The sequence below is a fragment of the Pan troglodytes genome, chromosome 7, assembly GCF_028858775.2.
Source record: "Pan troglodytes isolate AG18354 chromosome 7, NHGRI_mPanTro3-v2.0_pri, whole genome shotgun sequence".
Taxonomy (NCBI): Eukaryota; Metazoa; Chordata; class Mammalia; order Primates; family Hominidae; genus Pan; species Pan troglodytes.
In genome coordinates, this window is record NC_072405.2 from 71312542 (window position 1) to 71327827 (window position 15286).

Consider the following 15286-nt stretch of genomic DNA (forward strand, 5'->3'; position numbering starts at 1 on the left):
CGAGAGCCCAGGCAGGCTGAGGAGCACTAACCCCAGCACCATCAGGCCCAGACTGGCTGAGCTGCCTTGGGTACTCACTGAGGTCTCTGCAAAATGCAGCCCTGGCTCTCACCAGACTGTCCAAATGGGAGTGGACAAAACCACCTCAACTCAGATTTTCTGTCAACATTCTCATCGTGTTCATGGCTCCTCTCTCAGTCAGGGATGAGGGTCACAGTGTCTTTCTAGGCTTCTCTTGAAAGTGCACGTCTCCTAGAAATCCCAACCACCAATAATCCATCCATGACTGACTCCACAATTCTACTCTTTCTCTTCCCCTTTGTTTAGCAATTCTTGCTTATTACTTTTTTTACTAGAATCACCGTATCCCCCTAACCTTCAGATATACATTGATCATTAGAATCTTTTGAATCATTCTTCCAACAAGTAGTTATTGAGGTGAGCTTTATTCCTTGTAGTGGTAATTTTTAAAGTTAATAAAAGCTTCTACCTTTATAGCACATACAATCTAGTGAGTGACCCAAATTTGTTTTTATTTCCTTTTTTAAAAATTACTTAGTAGATTAGTTGGTTGATGTATTTAAGCAAAATTCTTTGGATACCAACTATGTACAAAACACTTTAAAAGACAGTATGTGAATGTGTTTGGGAGATGATTCAGTGATGAGTAAACACTGTCCCTCTCTTAAAAAGCATATATCTATGACACAAGACATAAATAAGTGCTGTAATGGCTGTACCATTCAACTCCTATGAAGATGTAGAAGAAAGAACAATTCATTCTGACTTGAAATATTTCAGAAGAATTTGCAGAGAATACAGAATTTTATATGAACCTTTGAAGTAATGCAAAAGGCCAAGACAAAGTTGAGTTATATTTTAGACTTGAGAAATAGAATTACAGACATGAATAAGGCAGGAAAGTGCATGGGAAGGCATAAGAAAGGGTATTAGGAGCAAGTGCTCTGTGCTGCCCAAAGCAGAGAGTGATTTGATGAGTGGAAGAAGAGATGAAGTTGAAAATGTCAGATATGAAGGCTTTGGATGTCATATTGAGTTTAGGCTTTCTTTAAACAGTGGTTCTTGAGAAGGAGAGTGGCATGATCTGGCCTGTTATTTAAAATACAGCTTAAGGAATAATGAGTTTGAAGCAGGAAAGATACTTACTTGTCTCTATTACTCTATTGTAGTAATTCAGGCAGTAATTATGAGAAGCTGAGATACAGAGGTAGGTGTCGAAATGAAAATGAGAGGTCAGGCATAAGAGACAGCAGTAGATTCGATTGACAATATAGGATGCGATAGTTTAATAAGCAGCTGAATAAGATGTCCAGGAGTTTTCCACTAGGATGTTGGGGAGTTAGGTGACACTGGGGCAGGGAGAGATTATGAGACAATCTACTACATCTGAATACCCACTTTGTGTAATATCTTATACTGACAATTCTAGGGTTGTTCACCCTTTATCTCTGCACACAGGGATAGTGACATCAGAACTCACACTCCCACATCTTAATCTTAAACAGTGCTTTCTATATAACATCATCTCCCTACTTCTTTTCTGCTTTTTTCCAATAAGCTCACAAAACAGCCCAAGTGAATGTTGTGGGACAGTAATACAAAAGAATAAAGGATCTGTGAATGAGTCCAGTTAACCATGTAAAGCAACAGTGCGTGATGCCCAGATGATCCTCCATGAGTATTTGCTGATTGAATAAATTCAAACAATTCCAATGGATCTTAGGAGTTACATGGAGCTTCCTGCATTACCCTGAAGAGTATTGCACAGGATGAAAAAAAATTGATCTTGTTGGAGATATATTTTCCTTACTTATATTTTCACTATTTTTCATCGTATATCTGGGCCCTACACCTGAGCCTGAATACCCTGTTTCCTCTGTTACAATGAGTGAAACATGCATGCTCTTTCCCAAGGCCAACACCTCTATTTCCTGGTAGATCCCCTTTCTCCTAGCAGAAGCTTTTACCTGTAAGAATTTCACCTCTCACTTCTGAATCCACAGTTTTTCCTCTATACTAGATCACTTTGATTAAGTATCAAAGTATACTAGATCACTTTGATTAAGATGGAGCTATACAAGCTCCCATCTTTTAATGAACAAACTTCCCAATCTGCTCCAGTTTGAGGTTCAGCCAGCACCCATTTCTCTGTGCCATAACAGGTTTAGACCCACCATCTGAATTTCCTGTGATTCCATTTTCTCCTGAACCCACCCAAATCAAACCATCTAGCTCCCTGTCCTCTGAAATTGCCCTTGTCAAGATCTCCTCAACCTCAACTTTGTGGGAAGAGGGTACAATAATCAATTATCTGTCCTCATTCTCATCAGTCTCTTAATAACTTTTCATATAGTGGATTCCTCTCTCATTTTTGATACATTTTCCTTACTGAGCTTCTGTGAAGCCCTGGAATCATGATATTACTGCAACTTCCCAGCCAGGCACTCTCAGTCTACTGTAATAAACCATTTCCCCTTTTCCTGTATTTTAAGTCATATTTTCTCAACCAGAGCTCCCCAGAGCATGAGATTGTAATGCGGAAGGATTCCACTCATGTTCTTCTTCCCCCTATGCATCTACAGTGTTTAGGTAACATACTTGGGATGGGACAAAGAGTCACTTAGGTCATTTTCTATGGTTCAGATGAAGAACTCCAGCTGCGAAAGAATGCTCTAAATGTCGATGCACCTAAAATTCAGTCCTTGGCCCTTTTCTCATCTCTAAATATCCTTATGACTTAGATGAGCTTACGCTGATGACATCCAAAATCTCTATTTCCAACCTCAACTCTTCTTTTAATTCTAGAGACTTTTGAAATTTCTACTTGAACTTATTCTACGATCTTGTGGCTCAAAATGTGTTACTAAAACCAACATTGTGAGCACCTAGGAAGTTACTGGAAATGCAGAAGCTCAAGCTCTACCCCAAAACTGAGTCAGAATCTCAATTTTAACAAGAACTCCAGGAAATTCACATGCACATGCACATAATAGGTTTAAGAAGCATTAAAGTAAAACATCTCAATCTTATTATCTCCTAAGCAGACTATTTATTCTTGTTTCTCTTTAATGTTCTAAGTGACTCTTGGTCAAATTTCCCTTCTATCAGTCTGAAGCCCTTTCATAGCTTACTGCTTATTTAGGCCTTATGTAAGACAAGTTGTAACTTTTGAGTAAAAGAGATTTACCATAAAAAAAGGAGCATACATTTCAGAGCCCCTTACTGTACATGCCCCTTCCAAGCTGCTGGGAGAGGTCCCACCAATGTGTTCACACTATCACCTGCTTTGCATAATTTTCCAAAATCATTTATGCAAATTAAGACCACTTTCTCTTATCCTTTCCATTACTGTCACACTTCTGGGTGACAAGATGGCACTGGAGTGAACATGGGCATTTTGGTGATTGGGCCACAGGGAAATTAAGCTGAGAATGTATTCAGTTTTAGTTTAAAGGGGTATATTTATGAAGTTCATAGATCATTCTTCATATAGCCTTCCCAGTATAGGAATGGCTTCCAAGAATAGTCTGGTGGCTTCCTGTGCCCTCTCCCCCAGCATCCTGATACAGTGATGCAGGGTCAGGGCTCACTATGATGGAAAGGTGTCTATGTGCCCAGCAGTAAGTTTCCATGAGTAGGGGAGGAAGATAATGTTGGAAGGATATGGAGCTGGAAGCTAGTCTTTCAAACGTTTAACCATCAAACCACATGATTTTCTACGGAAATTATGTGAAATGGAATTAATCAGAATTCGGCTGGGCACAATGGTTCACGCCTGTAATCCCACCAGTTTGGGAGGCTGAGGAAGGTGGATCACGAGGTCAGGAGTTCAAGATTAGCCTGGTCAAGATGGTGAAACCCTGTCTCTACTAAAAATACAAAAAGTAGCTGGGTGTGGTGGTGGGCGCCTGTAATCCCAGCTACTCAGGAGGCTGAGGCAGAGAATTGCTTGAACCCAGAAGGCAGAGGTTGAAGTGAACCGAGATCACGCCACTGCACTGCAGCCTGGGCGACAAAGCAAGACTCTCTCTGTCTCAAAATAATTAATTAATTAATTAATTAATTAGAATTCCTGTGCTTGTATAAATTCTGTAACCATACACACAGTAAATATATGTGTGTGAGAAGACACATTTTATGCATTCCAACTATAAATTTTTTCAAAGTTTGATCAACCATGCCAAAGTAAAAACAGAATTATCTTTATATCCAAATGATATGATTATCATTTTATGTTAAGACAATCAAAGTCTATGTAACCAAAAAAAGTATGAAAAAGCATTACAGAGAGATATCAGGCAGTGCATTTATGAAGGAAGATTATGTATGCATATTTTGTTATGTTTCTAGTTTTATCAGCTTTAAATATCTGTCATTTTGTGATTTTTTTCTCATACTAAATAATTTCTCATTTTAATTTTTGTATGTATAATTATTTATCCCTTACCTTGAAGCCTCAGGTAACAAAGGACCTGGTTCTGTCCTGGGTTATTGTTCTAAAGGAAGTCCTAACACTATATTTATGTGCCTTTCTCAAAAAGATAATTTTTATGTTATGGTGCCAAATAGAACTTTAATGCTACCAAGTTCCTACAAGGAATCCTTATCTAAAAATTGTTCCAGCTCCTTACCAAAGGAAAGGAGGCTTATTCATCAAACCCACTTCAAGTGAGGTGCTAGATTTGATTGAATGTCATCACTGCCAATCCTTTCTTTCCTCTGATGCACATGCCCAATTACAACCTAAATTCCCTCTATCTCCCCAAAAGAGGATCCTGTAGGATATATAAAAAATTTAACTCCTATCAAAGGTCAAGTACTGTGTTGTTAGTGAGTAAGTAAAGAATAAAGTATTGAGTAGAAAATACAGAACAGCACACCGCTTTTCATGCCTTGAAGTGGGAATTGAACAATGAGAACACTTGGACACAGGAAGGGGGACATCACACACTCGGACCTGTTGTGCGGTGGGGGGAGGGGAGAGGGATAGCATTAGGAGATATACCAAATGTAAATGACGAGTTGATGGGTGCAGCACACCAACGTGGCACATGTATACATATGTAACAAACCTGCACGTTGTGCACATGTACCCTAGATCTTAAAGTATAATTATATATATTATATATATATATATATAAAGAAATTCCCACTCATTGCTTACATTAGCAGAACCAAAAATGAGGACCAACCCACAGATGTGATCGCCACACTTTATGCAGTAACTCAGATTAGGAGTCATTCTTATCCTTCTTTTCTTATCTTCACATCCTATGCCCAGTTCATCCTCGATTCAAGACAACTCTACCTTCCAAATGTATCATGAAGCAGACTGTTACCACCATTCCTGTTTAAGCCATCCTCATTACTCACCTGTTGCATTAGCCTCCAGTTTCCATGCTCGCCACCCCGCTGGTGCTTTCCTCACCGCATCCAGAGTGATCTTTCTAAAAAATAAATCAGATCAGGCCATCCTATCTAAAGATATCTGGGACTTTCCTTCAAGTTTAGCACGAACCTCAAACTCCATGCATGGCCTTTACCGCCTCACATGATATACCCTGCCTTTGCACCCCACCTCTCCAACTTGCCTCTTTTACAATCATCCACCCACACTTACTTTCAAGGTGTTCCTCCAGGAAACTCAGCTATTCCTGTCTCAGGGTTTTACCACCAGGAAACAGCTATTCCTGCCTTAGGGTTTTACAGTTGCCATTCCTTCTGCCCCCACATCTCCTCTGTCTTCCCGTTCACATAATCCAGATTTGGGCTCCAAGATTCTCTTCTCCATTAGAACACCCTATGTAAATCCAGGCCCCACGACACACACATACACACACACACACAGTCACATTGGCATTCTCTGCCTCCTTGGTGTACTTCATTGTTTTTCACAGCACTTGTGTCCATCACAAATTGCATTTCTTTTTCTCGATGCCCTTCCCACGAAACCATAAACTCCAATAAGGCATGGACTTTGCTTTGCATCCCCAGTGCCTAGAACTGGGCCTAACATCAGTTCTGTACTCATTAAATATTTGTTGAGAAATGGAAAGGATCCTTAAAGGCTTTAAAACCTTTTGGTATTGTCTATGACATACTGATAAAAGCAACGATGGAATTTTTAGTAGAGAGTAAATTATTTTTTTGAATTTAGAACTTAGATTTTAACTATGAAAGGAAAATTCAAGACCAGTGCTGAAGCCTTCTCACTTTCTGCCCAGAGTTCTTTCCATTACACCATGCATGTTGTCTTCCTAAATGATACGTTACGTAAGAACATGCTTATTCAAGATTCCACACTGTGCAATCATCCATGATAACACGTCTAGAATAAAAATTACAAAATTAACACCACACCACCCTGACTATTGACATGCCTAAGCAATTTGCTTGAAAATAAACCTGTGAAAGGTGAAGGAAAGAGATATAAGTGTATACTTATTAATTAATTAATCAATTAATTATATATGTATTCCTTAATTTAAAAAATATTTTTAAAATTTTAATCAGTTCATAGTAAATTCATTCATTTTTTAAAGAGAATAGTCATTATAACTAATTGTCAAGGTTTCCTTCAATCTGCCTATAAAGTCAGGATGGTGCCTCTTGATAGCAGTCATAACAATGACAAAGTAAATCAATAACACTTATTTTTGGATCTCAGTCAATGCAACTAATTCTGTATCTAATCCTAGACTAACTATTTTCTGTTCCTTGGTAATCAGAAAGGTCTACCACTCAGATCTCCCTTCAAGATGTCCCTGGTCATCTATTATCAAGGAGTACTGTAAGCTGATCGTCTCATGCAAGATTTGCCTCATCTTTTAAGGCAAAGCCTCACTCACTCCAGGGAGTCCCCAGCCAATGACTGAGCATGACTGGGATGTTAACATTAGCCACTTCTGCCCAACACAGAACTCCTCCAGTGGACAATTCCTGCTTTAGAGTTCCCTGTTCATTTGACCTAAACTTTATGAGATCTGCATTTCCATCTGAAGGCTTTTCGTCCTCAATTCTGCTTCCTTCCTCTTTTACCTTCACAGGCATTAACTCCTAATAAACCTCCCGCACTCCTAACTTTGCCTCAGCTTCCAAGAGGACCAAAATGACATCTTCATGGCACATGGTCTCAGGATCTCTTGAAACTGTGACCCAGGCCATGGTCACTCATATTTGGCTCAGAATAAACCTCTTAAAATGACACATCTTCTAAATTATTTTATTCATCCATTTAGGGGAAAGGTATTTTATCAAATGACTTTTTACATAATGCGTAACCATGTTAGCATGTATAATCATGACTACACAAAAAAAAAAACAGTACAAAAGACACTCATTGCCAAGTTATGTCAAAGACCTGAGTGGCTTCACAATCTATCCACCTTTTTCTTCTGTTTGGCTTATTTGAATGACCGTGCTTTTGTATCCTTCCATCTGGGGCAGTGGCATGGTGAGGGCTGTGTTGTGATGGATGGGGTTGTCAGAAACCCACTGAGTATTTAGATACTGCATGAGTGCATTACATTTACAAATAGCTGCATGACAAGGAAGTGTGATTGCCTCCTCTTTTATGTTCTTCTGCATGTTAAGGAAACCAGCTACTGACTGAAGAGTCACTTGATTTTTAAAATGATATATTTTCCTTTCCTTTTCCTCCCACCAGTTTTGTGCTTCTTGATTATAGTGGAAGCAAACTCCCAATGTCTTTTTCCACGAAAGTTTTAGTCTAAGGATGAAATATATGTTTTTCAGCTAGTCTTGGATAATCCAGATTAGCGAAGACAACACAATTAGAATCAAGTCTATACCATAAACAACAACAAAAAACCATTGATGAGAAGAGACATAGAGAATGAATACTTATTATGAAAAACACTGTACCCCATTTCTTGCTCAAGGATTAAAGAAATCAGCCATTCTCTCTTATGAGGTCCATTTTTTATTATGTGTGTGTGGCTTCAGGGGCTCAATGTATTTAAATGAGAGAACAGGACAAGCATGGGAGTCCCCAGGCATTTTCCTCTACTTGCAATATAAAGAACATCTAATCATAGACATTTCCTTTAAGAAATTGTTTCTACTCAGTCCCCGTGTCTTGAAGAGGATAGGTGTTTTATCCTTGAGATATACATTTGTTGACCCAGTACTTTACACTTCTGACACAACGAAGAAAGCAGTTACCATACTGTTAATTCCTTTGGTATTCTCTATTTGGGGAGGCAGGGATGTAACTAAGGTTCTCTGGATTTATAAATACTGTAGTGGAAATGTGTGCTGCGTTGGTTGGTTAGAGAGTAGTCTCTTCCTAATAGGCCCCAGTTTTCTTTTGTAAATGGCCCTTTTCACCATTGCATATGGTCCCCTTGGGAAGGCAGTTCAGGTGCTCACTAGAGAAGATAAAAGAGACCAGGTTCTTTCCTTCCTGAGTAAGCAGGTGACCAAAAGGAATTCTCTTCTGAGACTTCAAAATAGGTAAGTAAAGCCTTGACAGAGGCAATGGTGGCAGATTTCTTTTAAATCCCTGTGGTATGGGGGTCCAAAACAAGTTAAAGAATGGAAATGGATTTCTGTTTCCTATTTTTATGTACACATACAAGCACACACACACACACACACACACACACACGTATACACAGGCAAAACTCAGTGAGGTATCTGTTCCAGTCCTCAAAAATTGAACATTTACAGTGAACTTGTGTGAAAAAATAGTGGCATGACAGATGTTTTTATGTAAAAAAGAAGCTATATCCAGTGGCTTCCCATAAATTCCTATTGTTTTATTTAAGATTCTCAGCACGTTTGAAATGGTTTAGCATGCTGTCTTCATTCTCACATATTTGAAACTCTTAAGTCTGTGTGGGAGACAGGTCTCCCAGGATGAGACCAGATGAGAACAGGCCACCTCTTATCCTACTTCCCTTGATGATTTGAGATTTTTTTTTTTGAGAGCCTGCATGACAACGTTTTCCTTTGAAAAAACCTGTTTATAGCCAAGAACATTCTGTTATATCCTTCAGGCGTTCTTGACAAACAATAGTTTCAGATTTAGATGCTTAAACATAAAAACTTAGTGCCGAGATTGTATTGACTTGAGAACAGAGATAAGTAAGCACAATAAACATCTCTTCTTCATGACATCAGAAAGTTGCTTAAAGTGTAGAATTATTTTAAAAGAATGAAAATATGATATTTTTCTGGGTAATTTAATACAAGGAAGCTATGTACTTTATAATTTTATTACTTTCCTAGATTTTTATTTTCAAAATGAGGAAATAAAAATTAATGATAAGTGCCCTTTGTTTTCCAAGTAGTATGAAACTAAACTAAACTTAAATAATACAGAAGGATTTATTAGATTGGGGTGTGTGTGTGCGCGTGTGTGTCACACATGAGTCAGGCTTCAGGCATAGTTTGATTCTTGGGACTAAACTATTACTGGGGTTCTGTCTCTGCCTCTTTGAATTTGTCTTGGTTTTTTTTCCTCCTTCCATGGTATGTTCTTTAGGATAGCTTCCCACATAATAGAAAAAAATGACTTCAGCAGTCCCAGGTGTGACTGTCATACCCACATATCATCTATAGGAAGTTAACTTACCTTTGTCCTCCAACTCCAAGAAGAAGACCTAGGATTCGGTCTGACTGGTCTGGATTAGCTCACATGCCCACCGGAAACCAATCACTGTAGCCAGATTGCTGGGATGTACTGATAGACTTGTGTAGGTCATGTGTCCCATCTCTGGAGCAATAATGGCCTCAGCTTCTCTAAAACCACATGAATCACTAAAAGAAGCTGTTGGGAAGTGGAAAATGCAGAAAAGTACACAGCTCAGGCAACCAACAAGTGTCCAGTCACCTCCATTGTATTTCTACTGTAAATTAGGAAAAAGAACTACAGCTAGATGTGTGGTTCAAGGTTCACCCATGCCATCCATCACTTTGTGCAACAGCTTTGTTGTGTGAAGCAACAGAAAGAAGTCATATAATGGCCAGGGAAAACTATTCATTGTGGCTTGTCCCTGAATGTCTCAGAATGTTGGCCTCATGAGTGCCCTAGAAGTATTAGACCAAGAAACACTAATCCTCACTAACAGGACTTATGAGACTCTGATGTAGAACTCAAAAAGCCTGTTGATCCAATAAAATAAAAACATCCTTGTTTTCAAAGTGACTAGATACTTGCCAGCTATGAGAAAAGCCACATTATTATCAGAAGGATGTTTACTATACTTGGAACCAAAAGAGGCATGGTTAGTTTTATATTTCAAATATTTATGGCATCAGGTCATTATAGTCAGATATCCTCACCTTGTCTACAAGATGTGAGTGGATGAGTCCTTGATCAGGCACAGGCTTAGACAGGCACTGACCATGTTTGCCTCATTGTCTCCCCCATTCCTAGGCTTTATGGCTGCTAATAACTTTTCCTGAATGACTCTTTTATTCTCTAGATAAACTTAAACCTTAAATTAAGTCTTTTTGTCTAGGATTTACTCTATCTCTTTATATTCACAGTGTGTGTCCATTTAAAGTTTAATTCTATACAGTCAATTTTATCCAAAAAATTTGATTTTTTCTCCTATATGCCATGTAAATGTCATACTTTACAGGTTTTTATAGAATTAAATACTTTAATATATGTAAATGGAAGTAATACCTGTTGGGTATCTACTATAGCCAACTGGTTTACTGGTTATAACACATGCCCTATGTTATCTTATTTATACATTGCAATAGCCATGTGATTTTACAGAAAAAGATACTAATGTTCAAAAAAGTCTAGCAGCTTTCTCAAGGTCCAACGGTTAGTAAATGATGAGGTGGGATTCAACTCCATATTTGTCTGATTCCAGCGTCAGAGGTCTATGCATGTAATCACTATGGGGAAATATTAAGATCAAGTTTGTGTTTCTCACAATTCCTTATTAAACTGCTGAAAAGGAAAATTCTTCATGTCTAAAGACAATGGCAATTCTTAATTCATTATTTCAAATTTAATTGAAAAGTATTAATTTATTATATTTTTTCTGTGCATAGAGTAAACAAGTCCCTATAAAGCAGAATGTACAGTAATGACCAAGAAACCATCATGAAAACAGAAAAGAGAGAAGTGGTTCAAGAAAACCAAGGGTACAATCTTTATGACTTGCCAAACATGAAAAAGGAAGGGACCAAAGAGATGGAAGAGCTAAAGTAAATAGCAGAATATCTACCTAGGGTCTTGTCTCTCTTAGGTGAACTCCATAGTGTCGGGGAGCTAGCTATAGTCATGCGTCACTTAATGACAGGGATACATCCTAAGAAATGTGTTGTTAGGCAATTTCATCATTATGCAGTCATTGAGTGTTCTTACACAAACCCAGATGGTAGTGCCTACTACATGCTTAGGCTATATGGTATAGTCTGTTTCTCCTAGGCTACAAACCTGTACAGTATGTTACTATACTGAATACTATAGTCAGTTGTAACACAATGGTAAGTATTTGTGCATCTAAACATATTCAAACAGGAAAAGTACAGTAAAAATTTGGTTTTATAATTTTATGGGACTGCCATTGTATATGCAGTCCATTGTTGACAGACATCATTCTGCAGCATATGACTGTATTTGAATGTGTTGCTCTCTGGTTTAAAACCTAGAAATCACCTGTGAATTACCTCTAGCACTATAAAAAATAATTTCCAGGTTCTAATGGAAGGATTAAATCAGTCTTTTGTTTGTTGGTGTGTTGGCAGGGAGGGGACTTATTTATTAAAAGCTCTCAATGTTACTTTGCTGTGAAGTTATGCAGCCAGGGCTAACTAATGGGGTAGAGAATAATGTCCACCCTACTTAGCAAACACACACAAATGCCTGCGATCTGAACCTCCTCCACCTATCACTCTGGCCACATCCAGACATATGGAGGAACTCAAAATTCCCCAAATAAGTCGGACTCTTGTGGCCTGGGCCTTGGCTCATGCTGTCTGTAGACCTGGAATTCCTGCCTGCTGCCTGTCTGCCAGGTGAACTTATGCAAAAAACAGCTCAGCAGTCCTTGTTTATTTCATCAGAAGCAGATGTAACTGTTACCTTCTTTATAAGATCAATGCTATTTTTGCAAACATCCACCATCCTGTTCTTATTTGTCCATGTGTCAGACTCCTTCTACTAATGAAGCTCTTTGTGCCCAGCACTGCCACAATTTGCATTAATTAAATGAATGACTTCAAGTATCCTGCTTGGGAATGGGGGCGAGAGAATGGTATCACTGTTGTTAGAAACACTAAACGTAATAAATAGCAAGGAAGTGAATAATTAACTACTTAATTGCAATTAAAAGTTTCTGGTGCCTGGCTATAAATTTGCTTAACATGTGGAGGGGTAGTACTAATATGATCAGCTAGTACCAGGTGGACAATCAGGCAGGGATGCCCAGCAAATCTCTGTAAATGGGGAGTGAGCTCAGTTGTAGAAGATATTCCAATGAGAGACTAGCCGGAAGGGAAGAGGCATTAGGATTGTGAAAATCCTTTAAAATTGTTACCTACTTTACAGAGAAGAACAGATGGTCTTGCTCTGCTGCGCCAATCACAAAACCGCCACGTAAGGATAATTAAAGTGGGGGACAGGTCTGGCATCCAGTTCTTCACTCAACATTCTCCTCCCCAAATCTTAGACTAAATTGTAAGACACACAGGCGTCCACATGAAGCGTCTGCACAGGCTTCCTTCAAGTGCTGAGGAACAGTGTAGTCTTTGCTCAGCTTTTGTCTGGGAGCATGGAAGTTAATTATATTTTTCATGTTAATATTTTGGAGTTTCAATATGATCCTCTGCGAAATGAGGTTATGAATATGTAACCTACCTATCTTAAAGGATTATTACATGCATTAATATATGCCAAAGAGCTTTGTAGACTGCAAAGTGATGTAAAAATTAGAAGTGATTTTTTCCCACTGTAGCAAGACCTTTATCCTGTGTCAATTCAATTACATTGCCAAATATCACTGATTTCTGCTCCTTTATTCATGATCTATACACCCATATTTATAAATCACTATGATAGGTATTCACAAAAATAAATGAATAATTTATTGCAAATCAAAGTTAATGCTTTTTCTTATGGCCTTCTATTTAGACAGAGTATATGCATTTTTCTTCTGACTAAAGCTTGAGAAATTCATCCAAACTTTATGGTGGCCTGATTTATGCAGGCGATGGAAAGTAGCAAGAGTAGGGCAACCATATTTAAACCACCCACACCAGTGGTATGCCAGACACCTGTGGAAATTCCATGCTGGGCTTTGAGGGCCGGGGACTCTAAGATTCCAGTGTGGGCTGGGAAGGAAGAACACCTGAACCGGCAGCTATTGTTGCCCTCTCTTGCTCACTGACAGCTGCAAGGTGCACTTTCAGGACCACCGGGCAATGGCATGCTGGTGGCAGAGGAGATGACGCTGACCTCATAGGAAGATCCTTATAAAAGCAGGTGGACATGTCATCTCAGGCTCATCAAATCTACCTGCCATCATAGATAGACCACAGCCAGGCCAACCATGCCTTCTAGTATGGACCTTGTTATTTTGAGTTTGCTTTTAAATTAGAAAAGAGGGGATTTATTTGACATCGTTTTCTCTATTATCCTTTATATTTATTTGAAGTACCCACCTACAAACAATACATTCCCTGCTGTTGTGTTCCAATTATTCTCTGAAGAAGTTTATAAGCAAAAGAACAGCTTTTCCATAACATTCATAAATTGCCTCTTACATGATAGGCAATGAGCTAGGTTTCTGCAGGAAGGATATTTCATATAATGTTCACAAAAATCCTATGAGGTAGCTAGGTAACATTGATCCTCACCTTACAGAAGCTCAGAGAGACTAAGTAACTTGTGCAAAGATACATAGTTAGCAAGTGGAAAGACAGAAATTTATACCCAGATCTGTCTGACTCCAAAGAACACACCTGTTAGCTTAGAACAGGACAGATATTGAAAGTATACTATCGGCCAGGTGCAGTGGCTCATGCCTGTAATCCCAGCACTTTGGGAGGCCGAGGCAGGTGGATCACGAGGTTAGGAGGTCGAGACCATCCTGGCTAACACGGTGAAACCCCGTCTCTACTAAAAATACAAAAAAATTATCTGGGTGTGGTGGTGGGTGCCTGTAGTCCCAGCTACTCGGCAGGCTGAGGCAGTAGAATGGCGTGAACGTGGGAGGCGGAGCTCGCAGTGAGTGGAGATTGCGCCACTGCACTCCAGCCTCCGCGACAGAGCAAGACTCCGTCTTAAAAACAAAGACAAAGTATACTATCTTATGGGTAAAATTAAATTACCAAAGGTTTAAAAGCTAAAAATATCTCTAACTTTGTGGCTAAGTTATATGAGGTTTATGTATCCATAACCCAACTGTGGTGTAGTATATCAATAACAGTCTTTTTTTTTTTTTTTGAGAAAGGGTCTTGCTCCGTCACTCAGGCTTGCATGCAGTGGCATGAACATGGCTCACTGTAGCCTCTGATTTCCAGGCTCCAGTGATCCTCTTACCTCTGCCTCCTGAGTAACTGGCATAACAGGTGTGCATCACCATGCCAAGCTAATTTTTTTTTAACGTTTCTTCTAGAGACAGAGTCTTGTCATATTGCCCAGGCTGGTCTCAAATTCCTGGTCTCAAGTGATCCTCCCACTGTAGCCTCCCAAAGTGCTGGGATTACAGGCGTGAGCCACTGCAGCGGCCCAATATAGAAATTTTTAAGTATGATGCACAAGTGCTGGGGTCTTGTATATTTTTTGGTTTGTTTTGAATTTTTTAAATATTCAATCGGCCTGATTTCCCAGGAAATAGACTCTGAAATGGACATTGTCTGGAGGACTACTGAGGTGTGTTCTCAGAAACAGCACCTGTAAGGAAGGTAGGGAAGCAGGGTTAGCAGAGATCTGAGCGGTGATATATCAGGTTGGCAAAAACAACAATTACTTTTGTACCAACCTATTATTCACAGTAGATAATACCTTGTGCCATCCCCGGTGAACTCTTCAGCTGGCATTAACCTTCAGAGTAATTCATCAAGGCAAGGAGGCTGGGCCTTTGCACTCTCTTATAGAGTATTGGATGTGAGAAGGGGGCATAACTCAGGGATACACTACTTTCTTCCACAGAGGGCAATTCTTGGAAAAGGACCCCATTGAGAGCTACGTGGTGCAGTAGAGATAGCAAGAGTGCTTTGATCATGACAAGGCCATGGGAGGCTCATTGCAGCATGCACTGTAGTCCCCTGTGTC

The 15286-nt window shown here is 39.2% G+C and overlaps 1 protein-coding gene and 1 long non-coding RNA gene across 4 annotated transcripts in view; one reads left to right on the plus strand and one right to left on the minus strand.

The window, feature by feature from the left end:
• Positions 1–15286, plus strand: part of NKAIN3 (sodium/potassium transporting ATPase interacting 3) — a 750443-nt gene that overhangs the window by 413497 nt on the left and 321660 nt on the right. The window lies entirely within an intron of this gene.
• Positions 1–15286, minus strand: part of LOC107976326 (uncharacterized) — a 28179-nt gene that overhangs the window by 8086 nt on the left and 4807 nt on the right. Inside the window, exons 2-3 of the long non-coding RNA XR_001720210.3 lie at positions 9620–9814; positions 5395–5468 (exon numbers count right to left, since the gene is read on the minus strand). This is a non-coding gene — a long non-coding RNA (uncharacterized LOC107976326). The remainder of the gene's footprint in view (positions 1–5394; positions 5469–9619; positions 9815–15286) is intronic.